Source organism: Oncorhynchus tshawytscha, linkage group LG04 (assembly GCF_018296145.1).
Source record: "Oncorhynchus tshawytscha isolate Ot180627B linkage group LG04, Otsh_v2.0, whole genome shotgun sequence".
NCBI classification, from domain to species: domain Eukaryota; kingdom Metazoa; phylum Chordata; class Actinopteri; order Salmoniformes; family Salmonidae; genus Oncorhynchus; species Oncorhynchus tshawytscha.
In genome coordinates, this window is record NC_056432.1 from 40,332,438 (window position 1) to 40,346,332 (window position 13,895).

The following is a 13,895-nucleotide window of genomic DNA, read 5'->3' on the forward strand; positions in this document are numbered from 1 at the left end:
GTGAACCTTAGACCATGGCCTTCCATGAGGAAGGCTCAAGGTCCCATTCCTGTTCCCGGCCATAGTGCCCGTTGTGTGGGAGAGGAGGGAGGGATGACACTGGGCGATCACTGATCATTCTCTGCACACACCTTATACAGTCTGACAAAGCTTAGTCTGTTATTCTCTCATCCATATATAATCAAGTAATAATGATGGCCAGAGACTACTTTCTCTGTCCACATGGTTGTCATACCCTGAGCTGCTGTAAAAGGGGCAGGAATGTTAGATTGTTATCAGTTAGGGCATTCCTTTCAGGCTCACAGGGTAGCATCAGAACATATCAGCAGAAAGAGACGCATGACATGGCCCAGAAACACAGCAGCGATTGCACTTGTGTTTGCGCTCATGCTTCACTATATGGTTCAGTTTACTTGGTGGTTCACATATTTCTTATTAGAAAATACTGGGGTCTGTTCTTTTTCAAAAATGACTGATGAAAATGTTGGCAAGCCATCTGAAGTGGGAGGTAGGAATCATCACATTATCAAACCTTGAGTTGCCAAGGGTTCAGGGCTAAGTGGATGTTTTTGGAACTGGGCGATCACTATCTATCACTCACTTCTCAGGTAGGTAATTAGACCAAAGGACTGTAGCAACCTATCGTGCTATTATAACAGGACAAGAGTCATCTCATCATAAGATCTATGCTTATGTTTGGCCTGCCTGGACTGTGTCCATCACTATTACACGTCAAGGTAATCTGTCAGGTACAGCCTCTGCAGCTCCATGACTGAGGCTATGGGGAACCAAAAGATGCTTCAATCTCTCTGTGATAACACACAGATATGGGTGATAAGACAAGAGGTGATCTGCCAGAGATAGTTCTTCCTCAACAGTGGATATAGGGGACAGTCCGCTGGTGATGTCAGGTGCAGTATTTCATAGTAGTGGTCCCTATATTGAACAACTAAGGGACATTTTTACAAATCGGTGCTCTTAGTCTGGTCTCATTAGGGTTCATTGACACAAGTGCTGCTTGTACCACTGTTGTGCTGAACTACAAATACCAGAAGGCTAGAGAGCCTAATAGAGGGTTTTCGGTTGAAATCCCAAGACTGATGTGTGAAATCTGGCGGTATTGTAGTCTATATTGCTTTCCTCTTATCTCGCTCTATCTTTTCCTCAGCAGGCTTGTCCTTGAGCAGGGTTCAGTGTACTTATATTGTTGTCTTTATGGGGCTCTTTCTCCACACACTCTTTATACTGTATCTATGAAAGCCCTGTCTGGCACACTCCCCATATGCAAGCACACAACAATATTTGGCAACGTCTTGGTGACAATTGGTACTTCCTGGTGTTCGATGCGAATACTATTATTAAGTAGTATCGAGTAATAATTATGTAATCACACAGTTATAGTTTGTAGGTAATTAGTGGGATGTAAAATTAAGTGTTACCATTATTATGTTTTTACTTTGAAAGTGTGAACTAATTTCATAATAAATCAAATATTTAAGAAAAGTTGAATGAGTAGAAGGGTGACAGAGCAAAAAAGTGATTAAACAGGCTGACTATCCTTTATTGGCCAACACAATATGATGCCAAAGTAATCTTTCGGGTTTTTATACCATTCTCATCAGCAATATAACAATTTCCTCTTCGTCCTGCCAGTGTGTGCGTGTGTGAGAGAAGGTACAACCCTGGCACATGTCCTTTAGAGCACAACTGTGAAGGCCACTCCTTTCTTTCTCATTCTAAACAGCGTCATGGCTCCTATCATCCCACAGAAATCATGATGGCGTGATGTTGTGTAGGCCGACATCTTCAATGGGAAGTCATGGACACATGCCTGCACGCATGCACACACACTCACACACAATTACTCATGCACTTAGCTATAATTTCTATTAAAAAAGTGATGTAATACATAAGTCTCCAAACAAAAATGTGTATATTTGTTTACTTCCCATGATAGGAAAACTCTAACATAATAATCGGTTTATTGCTAAAGTGCCTAAACTGTGGCTGCTCTAAAGCCGTAAACTTTACAGTCTATCGTTCATCTCCTCTGCAGCCAGTAGCCTTTGAACAGCCTACAGGCCAATCTAAAAGTAAACCACATACAAAATAAAACATCATAATGAACAGAACTTTATTATGGTCAGGCCAGGCTATTCTACGCTATGGTTTTTATATGCTTGACAAGTTAACATACCTCAAATCAAATCAAATCAAATCCAATTTTATTTGTCACATACACATGGTTAGCAGATGTTAATGCGAGTGTAGCGAAATGCTTGTGCTTCTAGTTCCGACAATGCAGTAATAAAAAGCAAGTAATCTAACTAACAATTCCAAAAAAAACTACTGTCTTATACACAGTGTAAGGGGATAAAGAATATGTACATAAGGATATATGAATGAGTGATGGTACAGAGCAGCATAGGCAAGATACAGTAGATGATATCGAGTACAGTATATACATATGAGATAAGTATGTAAACCAAGTGGCATAGTTAAAGTGGCTAGTGATACATGTATTACATAAGGATGCAGTCGATGATATAGAGTACAGTATCAACGTATGCATATGAGATGAACAATGTAGGGTAAGTAACATTATATAAGGTAGCATTGTTTAAAGTGGCTAGTGATATATTTACATCATTTCCCATCAATTCCCATGATTAAAGTGGCTGGAGTAGAGTCAGTGTCATTGACAGTGTGTTGGCAGTAGCCACTCAATGTTAGTGGTGGCTGTTTAACAGTCTGATGGCCTTGAGATAGAAGCTGTTTTTCAGTCTCTCGGTCCCAGCTTTGATGCACCTGTACTGACCTCGCCTTCTGGATGACAGCGGGGTGAACAGGCAGTGGCTCGGGTGGTTGATGTCCTTGATGATCTTTATGGCCTTCCTGTAGCATCGGGTGGTGTAGGTGTCCTGGAGGGCAGGTAGTTTGCCCCGGTGATGCGTTGTGCAGACCTCACTACCCTCTGGAGAGCCTTACGGTTGAGGGCGGTGCAGTTGCCATACCAGGCGGTGATACAGCCCGCCAGGATGCTCTCGATTGTGCATCTGTAGAAGTTTGTGAGTGCTTTTGGTGACAAGCCAAATTTCTTCAGCCTCCTGAGGTTGAAGAGGCGCTGCTGCGCCTTCCTCACGATGCTGTCTGTGTGAGTGGACCAATTCAGTTTGTCTGTGATGTGTATGCCGAGGAACTTAAAACTTGCTACCCTCTCCACTACTGTTCCATCGATGTGGATAGGGGGGTGTTCCCTCTGCTGTTTCCTGAAGTCCACAATCATCTCCTTAGTTTTGTTGACGTTGAGTGTGAGGTTATTTTCCTGACACCACACTCCGAGGGCCCTCACCTCCTCCCTGTAGGCCGTCTCGTCGTTGGTAATCAAGCCTACCACTGTTGTATCGTCCGCAAACTTGATGATTGAGTTGGAGGCGTGCATGGCCACGCAGTCGTGGGTGAACAGGGAGTACAGGAGAGGGCTCAGAACGCACCCTTGTGGGGCCCCAGTGTTGAGGATCAGCGGGGAGGAGATGTTGTTGCCTACCCTCACCACCTGGGGGCGGCCCGTCAGGAAGTCCAGTACCCAGTTGCACAGGGCGGGGTCGAGACCCAGGGTCTCGAGCTTGATGACGAGCTTGGAGGGTACTATGGTGTTGAATGCCGAGCTGTAGTCGATGAACAGCATTCTCACATAGGTATTCCTCTTGTCCAGATGGGTTAGGGCAGTGTGCAGTGTGGTTGAGATTGCATCGTCTGTGGACCTATTTGGGCGGTAAGCAAATTGGAGTGGGTCAAGGGTGTCAGGTAGGGTGGAGGTGATATGGTCCTTGACTAGTCTCTCAAAGCACTTCATGATGACGGATGTGAGTGCTACGGGCGGTAGTCGTTTAGCTCAGTTACCTTAGCTTTCTTGGGAACAGGAACAATGGTGGCCCTCTTGAAGCATGTGGGAACAGCAGACTGGTATAGGGATTGATTGAATATGTCCGTAAACACACCGGCCAGCTGGTCTGCGCATGCTCTGAGGGTGCGGCTGGGGATGCCGTCTGGGCCTGCAGCCTTGCGAGGGTTAACACGTTTAAATGTCTTACTCACTTCGGCTGCAGTGAAGGAGAGACCGCATGTTTCCGTTGCAGGCCGTGTCAGTGGCACTGTATTGTCCTCAAAGCGGGCAAAAAGTTATTTAGTCTGCCTGGGAGCAAGACATCCTGGTCCGTGACTGGGCTGGGTTTCTTCCTGTAGTCCGTGATTGACTGTAGACCCTGCCACATACCTCTTGTGTCTGAGCCGTTGAATTGAGATTCTACTTTGTCTCTGTACTGGCGCTTAGCTTGTTTGATAGCCTTGCGGAGGGAATAGCTGCACTGTTTGTATTCAGTCATGTTACCAGACACCTTGCCCTGATTAAAAGCAGTGGTTCGTGCCTTCAGTTTCACACGAATGCTGCCATCAATCCACGGTTTCTGGTTAGGGAATGTTTTAATCGTTGCTATGGGAACGACATCTTCAACGCATGTTCTAATGAACTCGCACACCGTATCAGCGTATTCGTCAATGTTGTTGTCTGACGCAATACGAAACAGCTCCCAGTCCACGTGATGGAAGCAGTCTTGGAGTGTGGAGTCAGCTTGGTCAGACCAGCGTTGGACAGACCTCAGCGTGGGAGCTTCTTGTTTTAGTTTCTGTCTGTAGGCAGGGATCAACAAAATGGAGTCATGGTCAGCTTTTCCGAAAGGGGGCGGGGCAGGGCCTTATATGCGTCGCGGAAGTTAGAGTAACAATGATCCAGGGTCTTTCCACCCCTGGTTGCGCAATCGATATGCTGATAAAATTTAGGGAGTCTTGTTTTCAGATTAGCCTTGTTAAAATCCCCAGCTACAATGAATGCAGCCTCCGGATAAATCGTTTCCAGTTTGCAGAGAGTTAAATAAAGTTCGTTCAGAGCCATCGATGTGTCTGCTTGGGGGGGATATATACGGCTGTGATTATAATCGAAGAGAATTCTCTTGGTAGATAATGCGGTCTACATTTGATTGTGAGGAATTCTAAATCAGGTGAACAGAAGGATTTGAGTTCCTGTATGTTTCTTTCATCACACCATGTCACGTTGGCCATAAGGCATACGCCCCCGCCCGTCTTCTTACCAGAAAGATGTTTGTTCCTGTCGGCGCGATGCGTGGAGAAACCCGCTGGCTGCACCGCTTCGGATTGCGTCTCTCCAGTTAGCCATGTTTCCGTGACGCAGAGTCTCTGATGTCCCTCTGGAATGCTACCCTTGCTCGGATTTCATCAACCTTGTTGTCAAGAGACTGGACATTGGCAAGAAGAATGCTAGGGAGTGGTGCACGATGTGCCCGTCTCCGGAGTCTGACCAGAAGACCGCTTCGTTTCCCTCTTTTTCTGAGTCGTTTTTTTTTTTTGGTTGCTGCATGTGATCCACTCGGTTACACTGGTTGTAAGGCAGAACACAGGATCCGCATCGCGAAAAACATATTCTTGGTCGTACTGATGGTGAGTTGACGCTGATCTTATATTCAGTAGTTCTTCTCGGCTGTATGTAAAGAAACCTAAGATGACCTGGGGTACTAGTGTAAGAAATAACACGTAAAAAAACAAAAAACTGCATAGTTTCCTAGGAACGCGAAGCGAGGCGGCCATCTCTGTCGGCGCCGGAAGAATGTTTGCACTACCTCTTGCACTAGGAAATGTTTGTTCCAATTGCATCAACAAAACCAATTGTATCACAAATAATATTTTATTTCAATGATAACTTTAACCTAACTAATCCTGATTCAAACATGCTATCTTGCAGCACAAGCAGCCGCATGCCTATACTTCTATATGCCTGGTTATCCAATAATTTATTATGATCAAATTGAACAATGTGTAAACCCACTGATATAAGTCCCCTGTGGTCTGTGCAGAGATAGAAGGACCCCTGGCTCTGTCTATCTGTGTAGTGTAAAGGTCTAATCACTAGATAGCTAGGCAACATCGCTCATCTGATACCTAATATCGCAGGCACACTTCACCTGTATGGGAGATCTGAAAGTTGTGTGGAGATATTCTGGTGTGATAGAGTGGAAAAGTCATGACCCCACACCAATTAACAGGATAAGGGGAGTACTGTATTGCAAGGCCCAGGGGGGCATTGTATGGTAGATACAGAGCATTCGAAAAGTATTCAGACCCCTTGACTTTTTCCACATTTTGTTACGTTACAGCCTTATTCTAAGATTGATTAAATAGTTTTTTTCCCCTCATCAATCTACACACACTAGCCCATAATGACAAAACAAAAACAGGTTATTAGAATTTTTTGCAAATGTATATAAAAAAAACTGAAATATCACATTGACATAAGTATTCCAACCCTTTACTTAGTACTTTGTTGAAGCACCTTTGGCAGCGATTACAGCCTTGAGTCGTCTTGGGTATGACGCTATAAGCTTGGCACACCTGTATTTGGGGAGTTTCTCCCATTCTTCTTTGCAGTTCCTCTCAAGCTCTGTCAGAATGGATGGGGAGCGTTGCTGCACAGCTATTTTATGGTCTCTCCAGACATGTTTGATCAGGTTCAAGTACAGATTCTGGCTGGGCCACTCAAAGACATTCAGAGAAAACCTTCACAAACTTTTACAGATGCACATTTGAGAGCATCCTGTCGGGATGTATCATCGTCTGGTATGGATGGCAACTGCACCACCCACAACAGCAGGGCTCTCCAGAGAGTGGTGCGGTCTGCACAACGCATCGCCGGGGGCAAACTACCTGCTCTAGATAATCATGGACAACAACCACCCGAGCCACTGCCTGTTCAACCCTCTACCATTCAGAAGGCGAGGTCAGTACAGGTGGATCATAGCTGGGACCGAGACATAGCTTCTATCTCAAGGCCATCAGACTGTTACACAGTCATCACTAACAAAGAGAGGCTGCTGCCTACATAAACACTTGAAATCATTGGCCACTTAATAAAGAGATTGCAAGTCACTTTAATAATGCCACTTTAATAATGTTTACATATCTTGCATTACTCATCCCATATGTACAGTTGAAGTCAAAAGTTTACACACACCTTAGCCAAATACATTTAAACTCAGTTTTTTACAATTCCTGACATTTAATCCTAGTAAAAATAGTTAGGATCACCACTTTATTTTAAGAATGTGAAATGTCAGAATAATAGCAGAGATAATGATTTATTTCAGCTTTTATTTCTTTCATCACATTCCCAGTGGGTCAGAAGTTTACATACACTCAATTAGTATTTGGTAGCATTGCCTTTAAATTGTTTAACTTGGGTCAAATGTTTCAGATAGCCTTCCACAAGCTTCCCACAATAATTTGGGTGAATTTGGGCCCATCAGGTTTGTAGGCCTCCTTGCTCGCACACACATTTTCAGTTCTGCCCACAAATTTTCTATGGTATTGAGATCAGGGCTTTGTGATGGCCACTCCAATACCTTGACATTGACTTTAAGCCAACTTTGGAAGTACGCTTGGTGTCATTGTCCATTTGGAAGACCCATTTGCGAGCAAGCTTTAACTTCCTGACTGATTGTCTTGAAATGTTGTTTCAATATATCCACGTAATATTGCCTCCTCATGATGCACACTATTTTGTGAAGTGCACCAGTCCCTCCTGCGGCAAAGCACCCCCACAACATGATGTTGCCACCCCCGTGCTTCACGGTTGGGATGGTGTTCTTTGGCTTGCAAGCCTCCCCCTTTTTCCTCCAAACATAACGATGGTCATTATGGCCAAACAGTTCTATTTTTGTTTCATTAGACCAGAGGACATTTCTCCAAAAATTACGATCTTTGTCTCCATGTGCAGTTGAAATCCGTAGTCTGGCTTTTTATGGTGGTTTTGGAGCCGTGGCTTCTTCCTTGTTGAGCGGCCTTTCAGGTTATGTCAATATAGGACTTGTTTTACTGCGGATATAGATACTTTTGTACCTGTTTCCTCCAGCATCTTCACAAGGTCCTTTGTTATTGTTCTGGTATTGATTTGCACTTTTCGCACCAAAGTACGTTCATCTTTAGGAGACAGAACGCCTCTCCTTCCTGAGTGATATGACGTCTGCGTGGTCCCATGTTGTTTATACTTGCGTACTGTTGTTTGTACAAATGAATGTGGTACCTTCAGGCGTTTTGATATTGCTCCCAAGGATGAACCCGACTTGTGGAGGTATACAATTGTTTTTCTGATGTCTTGGCTGATTTCTTTAGATTTTCCCATGATGTCAAGCAAAGAGTCCCTGAGTGTGAAGATAGGCCTTGAAATACATCCACAGGTACACGTCTAATTGACTCAAATTATCTCAAATAGCCTATCAGAAGCTTCTAAAGAAGCTCGGTAGATCCAAACTTCTTGGTAGTCTTGATAGATCCAAACTTTTTCCAGTTAAGAATGATGGATGCCACTATGTTCTTTGTTACCTTCAATGCTGCAGAACTGTTTTGGTACCCATCCCCAGATCTGTGCCTCGACAATCCTTTCTCTGCACTCTACAGACAATTGCTTCGACCTCATGGCTTGGTTTTTGCTCTGACATGCACTGTCAACTGTGGCAGCTTATATAGACAGATGTGTGCCATTCCAAATCATGTCCAATCAATTGAATTTACTACAGGTGGACTCCAATCAATTTGTAGATATTGTAGAAATCCCTAAAGCCAACACCTCATTTGGCCACCTTTCGTTCCAGTTCTCTGCTGCCTGTGACTGGAACGAATTGCAAAAATCGCTGAAGTTGGAGACTTTTATCTCCCTCACCAACTTCAAACATCTGCTATCTGAGCAGCTAACCGATCGCTGCAGCTGTACATAGTCTATCGGTAAATAGCCCACCCAATTTTATCTACCTCATCCCCATACTGTTTTTATTTATTTATTTTTCTGCTCTTTTGCACACCAATATCTCTACCTGTACATGACCATCTGATCATTTATCACTCCAGTGTTAATCTGCAAAATTGTAACTATTCGCCTACCTCCTCATGCATTTTGCACACAATGTATATAGACTCTCTTTTTTTTCTACTGTGTTACTGACTTGTTAATTGTTTACTCCATGTGTAACTCTGTGTTGTCTGTTCACACTGCTATGCTTTATCTTGGCCAGGTCGCAGTTGCAAATGAGAACTTGTTCTCAACTAGCCTATCTGGTTAAATAAAGGTGAAATAAATAAAATAAAAATAAAAAATAAACATCTCAAGGATGATCAATCGAAACAGGATGCATCTAAACTCCATTTTGAGTCTCATAGCAAAGGGTCTGAATATTTATGTAAATAAGTTACACTACCGTTCAAAAGTTTGGGATCACTTAGAAATGTCCTTGTTTTTGAATGAAAAGCAAATTTTTTGTCCATTAAAATAACATCATATTGATAAGAAATACAGTGTAGACATTATTAATGTTGTAAATCACTATTGTAGCCGGAAATGGCTGATTTTTTATGGAAAATCTACATAGGCGTACAGAGGCCCATTATCAGCAACCAACACTCCTGTGTTCCAATGACACATTGTGTTAGCTAATCCAAGTTTATAATTTTAAAAGGATAATGGATCATTAGAAAACCATTTTGCAATTATGTTAGCACAGCTGAAAACTGTTGTTCTGATTAAAGAAGCATTAAAACGGTCCTTCTTTTGATTAGTTCTGTCTGGAGCATCAGCATTTATGAGTTCGATTACAGGCTCAAAATGGCCAGAAACAAAAATCTTTCTTCTGAAACTCGTCAGTCTATTCTTGTCCTGAGAAATGAAGGCTATTCCACGCGAGAAATTGCCAAGAAACTGAGGATCTCGTACAATGCTGTGTACTACTCCCTTCACAGAACAACGCAAACTGGTTCTAACCAGAATAGAAGGAGGAGTGGGAGGCCACAGTGCACAACTGAGCAAGAGGACAAGTACATTAGAGTGTCTAGTTTAAGAAACAGATGCCTCACAAGTCCTCAACTGGCAGCTTCATTAAATAGTGCCCGCAAAACACCCGTCTCAACGTCAACAGTGAAGAGGCGACTCTGGGATGCTGGCCTTCTAGGCAGAGTTGCAAAGAAAAAGCCATATCTTAGAATGAACAATAAAAATAAAATATTAAGATGGGCAAAGGAACACAGACACTGGACAGAGGAACTCTGCCTAGAAGGCCAGCATCCCGGAGTCTCTTAATGTTGATGTTGAGACTGGTGTTTTGCGGGTACTATTGTTTTGCGACTACTCTTGTGGGTACTGATAATGGGCCTTTGTACGCCTTTCTAGATTTTCCATAAAAAATCAGCTGTTTCCAGCTACAATAGTCAAAGATCAAATTTCTTTCCCCCAACAAAGCGAGTCAAGATCTGCTGCGTTATGAATTAGGCATTATCATTCAGCACAATTGTTGTTGAAAGTAGTTTCCACAGCTGAATCTTACTTATGGAAAGCTATAACGATAGACATTTAATACATTTCTCTTGAAACCATGGTTTTAATTACCATCATTGTTCTATTTATGTTTGTTTAATGTCTGTTTTATTATGCATGTTCAATGATAATATGAGTACAGGAATTGGTTTGAAGTGGAAATGAAAATACATGCAATATGTAGCATAGGCTGTAGGTTTAAGGGTTAAAGATTAAACGTATGAGGTAGTTGGATATAAAAGTAAAGGGATAGTCCATTACAAATACAACCTAACATGAGCTAAATTTGATCATTTTAAGGTGTTGTGGACATCTTTTCAGAAAGAATGAGACACCACGGTAATGCTGAGAAAAGTCAGAATTGTTATTAGTTCTTTCATGCAGAATCCTCAACCTGAGTCCTCTTCAAAACTCTCTTCATGAATCCGAAACAACGATTTCATGGCGTGCAGAGATCCTATGGACAATGAAGTGTCGTCTCCCACTACTCTTGCAAAAGTGCAGATGACAACACCACAATTTCCCACTCGATGTTTCCAGACAGTATAATAGAAAAGTCATATGCCTGTGGGGAGAAGACCGCCTACAAGATCAATTATAGTCTTGCACCTTACTTGCGGCACCACCTCCTGGACAAGTTGCAAAATAGCATTTTACATTTGAGTAATTTAGCGGACACTCTTATTCAGAGCAACTTACAGTAGTGAGCGGATACATTTTTTGTAACTGTCCCCCGTGGGAATCAAATTCACAACCCTGACGTTGCAAGCGCCATGCTCTACCAACTGAGCCACACAGGACTGTAATGTGCTACTTTTTGACGAATCGCAGAACAAACCACTTCAGCTTGTTGGATTCGGGCTAAACTTTGAACATTGAGATATTAAAGACATGATAGATCAGACGCATAGTATATAAAGGAGTGTGATCTGTAGAAAGACAGTTGCTGTGGAATGTGCTGGGTGGACGGGAGAGAGTCACCGAGTGTGACTGGTGATACGAGAGGACATCTGTGGATTAGGCGAAGGAGGGGTTGAGTTGAGGAGGTCAGGTCAGATCCCCCAAAGGGAGAAATAATGTTTATATTATCCTGTTACTTACTTACTGTCGAACCATAAGATGTAAGGATTGGAGAGAAGGAGGGGTGTCTAAAGAGGAGTATATATATTTGTGATGGTGAGAAATGTTTTTTTTTTGTCTGAATGACATCTGTAACGACCCTTTGGGAAGAATTAAACTTGGTTAAGCTTCTCTAGTGTCCGTGAATGATTTACTCTGAAAAATTTGAACCTAAACAAGCTAAAGCAAATGGATGTTCACGTAAGGTTTTTAAACCCCACAACCAACAAGGTTACCACACACTACCTGGACTCATCTTTCATGGGACATGGCTCAGCAAAGGACTGTCCTTCACAGTGTTGACAGATAAACTTAACACGTTTCACCTCCTACAAATTTTGATGTTTGGACCAAATGCTAACCACAAGTTTTACAGAGAATTCATATCTAATGCCCTGGCAGAAGCCACAGACAGAGAGATAATTGACATTGAAACATGTTCCTTGCAGTGTTCAGAAAGCTTTTTGAAATGCATTTGACTTCATAGACTGGGACATAGTGTCTGAAGTCTCTTGTTGGTTTATCTTGATCAGCAAAGACAAGCAATGACACAAGTATTTAGTGAATATGTTAGTTCAACAATGCTCTGCAGTCATCCCAGTATCCCAGTACGGTTTGAGTTGAAAGCTCTTATGAATGAAAGGTGTGTGGTGTGAACAGGATTGTGATGGAACTTCATTTCAAATTAAGTGTTTTGTATCTGTGCCCGTGCCCAGACTCCTGTATTTGTCAACACATGGTTCCCAATTTATACTGAACAAAAATATAAATGCAACATGCAACAATTTCAAAGATTTTACTGAGTTACAGTTCATATAAGGAAATCAGTCAATTTAAATAAATGCATTAGGCCCTAATCTATGGATTTCACATGACTGGGAATACAGATATGCATCTGTTGGTCTCAGATACCTTGGACATTCCTGCAGTCAGCATGCCAATTGCGTGCTTCCTCAAAACTTGAGACATCTGTGGCATTGTGTTGTGTGACAAAAACTGCACATTTTAGAGGGGTCTTTTATTGTCCCCAGCACAAGGTGCATCTGTGTAAGGATCATGCCATTTAATCAGCTTCATGATATGCCACAGGTGTCAGGTGGATGGATTAATATTGGCAAAGGAGAAATGCTCACTAACAAGGATGTAAAAAAAATTGGGCACAACAATCTTTTTGTATCTATGGAGAATTTCTGGGATATTTTATTTCAGCTCATGAAGCATGGGACCATGATTGGCTGAGATAATGGATGGGCTGGACATATCAGGAGATGAGTTTGGATTTGTCTGTCTATAACATGAGCTGTTCAGTATGTGTTGATAGTCCTTTCTACCGGGCCGTTTTTGAAAGATATAACGTTAGTCCTCAAGAACTACAAAAGTATTGCTACTTTTCTCAAAGACATTGAGGCCTTGAATTTAGCATGCACTATCGACAGATCAGTTGGAAAAAGTGATGGGCTTGACCACGTGCCACGGTCAGTGTGAACCGGAGTGACTTGACACAACGCTGTCCAAACAAGATGTAGCTACAAACAAAACTGAGTTAAATGGTTACAGTCTACCGTAAAGCGTTCATCCATGTATATGAGTATGTCTAGCTACATTTTCAGATATTATACGTTTCTAATTTACTCAGTCATTTTCATTGCAAGTTAAAGCGTACTGTTAGCTAGCTAGCTAGCGAACGTTAGCTTGCTGGCTCGCTAGCTAATGGTATGTGTCTGATCTGTGTAGTAATATTATTTAAATCAGAAATTCATTTGGATTGGTAGTTATAGCCTAATGTTAGCTAGCTAATGTTGACTCTAGTTGTTAGCTTTAGCCACCTGCAGATTCATACTATCCCTATGACAATGTTTGTATTGGTAGTAGTATGAGTTGGGATTATGCCGGTTCGTTGTTTAGCTAACTAGCTAGTCTAACAAAAGTCTCCACTTCGCCAGATGATTACATGACCCATCAAGTTAGCATGTTGTATCTGGGGGTGATTACGGCCATCTAATGTATTTCATGAACATGTGTACATCTCTAGACAATAGTGACCCATCCACATCTGCTAGATGTGGCTTGGGGGTGGTTATAGAATTTTCTTTACATGACCCATCAATTTAGACAAGTGTGTCGGAGAAGCTTCATCTAATAATTATACAATTTTTTACCTGGACACTTTCTGGTTTTGCTATTGCTACTATGCTAGTTACCATTTCACTGAGCAGTTTACTTACACCTTCTGTGTCCTGTGCATGTGAGAAATAAACTTAGATGTTATTTGATATAGTGTGTGTTTACCAGAGACGGTAATGTGAAGAACAACATTACCTGCACCAAAGTCATGTTAGGATAGAGGCCA